The sequence below is a fragment of the Spinacia oleracea genome, chromosome 1 (assembly GCF_020520425.1).
Source record: "Spinacia oleracea cultivar Varoflay chromosome 1, BTI_SOV_V1, whole genome shotgun sequence".
Classification (NCBI taxonomy): Eukaryota; Viridiplantae; Streptophyta; class Magnoliopsida; order Caryophyllales; family Amaranthaceae; genus Spinacia; species Spinacia oleracea.
Genome location: NC_079487.1, coordinates 76,504,798 through 76,506,388, shown reverse-complemented (window position 1 = coordinate 76,506,388; position 1,591 = coordinate 76,504,798). Strand labels below are relative to the sequence as shown.

The window sequence follows — 1,591 nt, the reverse complement described above, 5'->3', positions numbered from 1 at the left end:
CTACTAGTGATTCCACATCGCCACCAGTCTACGTTCAACAATGGCTATTCCACTAAAATCTAATTGACTCTGCATTCTGCATCTGTTTTATTTTTCTAATTTTCTCTATGAATATGTGGTTCGAGATGGTTGAGCCGTTGAGGTATTATGAGACTCTGGGTAAATATTGAAGTGTCAGTTAAGGAGGCCACACCCTTGTTTGAGTGTCTTAGAACCCAGAGAAGAAAAAGAATAGTGGAAGGAACATAGGTTATCTTTTTGCAAGTATTCAGAGAAGAAATATTTCAATCGTAATCAACAAAAAACCAACAAAATGACAGATTTTATACCTCTTCGGTCATCTCAAAACCCAGAGCCCTGCAACGATGCAGTTTTAGGTCAGGTAACTGTGTTAAGTGTGTAGTGGTATATCAAAACCTTAGGATTTACAAAGAATAATACCTCATAGCAACATTCAACTCCTTAGCATCAATAGTTCCTGAAAATAACAATTTGAATCAAACAGGCGAGATTGCGAGAACAAACTAAATGGTTTGACATATAAAATTCGAAACACTAAACAGATTCAAAACCTGAGCCATCAGTGTCAAACAGTTCAAAAGCTTCCTTTATCTCTTGCCTCTTCTGTTGAGTGAGACCATGATGACGCCCACGTGGCTTATCTTTCCTCACCGTCCTAGCACTTGACTGATAGTATTTACCAAATCAAGAAAATCAAAGTCAACAAAATTCACTAGAAAAATACACACCAACATCTAACAGATATTTCACTACTTAGAGCACACTATTGGCCGGTGTCTCAGTTCCTATCCAAACAGTTCGAACTCAAGACGGTCTAATAACTCAATTAATTCTTACACACTAACAGGAAACTAACCAGCTATATATCGTGCTAGTAAGAATAGAAACAGATACATAAACAAAACACAAATAAAGCAGAACCATAGTAAAAGCATATACTAAATAGAAAATCATCAAAGTGATATAGTAATTCATAGGGTACCAAATATTATCCACTTTAGGGTTGACATTCAAAATCGGAAAAAAATCGGAAAAAAATAAAACCCTAACAATCAAAATCGGAAAAAATGTATCAATTAACACAAAAAATAAGAATAATTTATATAATCAAACCCTAAAAATACGAAATTAGGGGAAAAATCAAGAATTGACTGAAAGCAAACCCTAAAAATACGAAATTAGGGGGAGATGAGGCGAGAACACAGACCCATCGGCGAAGACAGCGACGCAGGGCCGAGCAACGCCTGAGTTGCTGAGTTCGACGGCTGAGTTCGACGGCGGCTGAGTTCGAAGGCTGAGGTCGAAGGCCAGATGCTTGGAGAGAAGGAGTCGAGCAAATTTTTACAAAAACCAAGACGAATTGTCACCCAATTTCAACAATTACTTGCAAAAAACCCAAAAAAACCACGAATTAGAGAGAGAAAGAGAGCAGATGAAGAAGAAGAAGAATGAGGAGGTGAGAGAGTACGCAGGGAAAGCTGAGGGAAGAAGAGGGAGTACTGAGCGTGGAAATGGTCCTTAGGTTTGAGATGAAATGTTTTTCTTAATTAGCTTTGCAGCGAAAAAATTT

At 37.7% G+C, this 1,591-nt stretch overlaps 1 long non-coding RNA gene across 1 annotated transcript; it reads right to left on the bottom strand.

Moving 5' to 3' along the window:
* Nucleotides 1–221: 221 nt before the first annotated feature.
* On the bottom strand, nucleotides 222–875 carry LOC110792464 (uncharacterized). Its single transcript, XR_008925979.1, has 3 exons — nucleotides 573–875; nucleotides 442–478; nucleotides 222–357 (listed from the first exon to the last, which is right to left on the bottom strand). It is a non-coding gene; the product is annotated as an uncharacterized lncRNA (long non-coding RNA).
* Nucleotides 876–1,591: the final 716 nt, after the last annotated feature.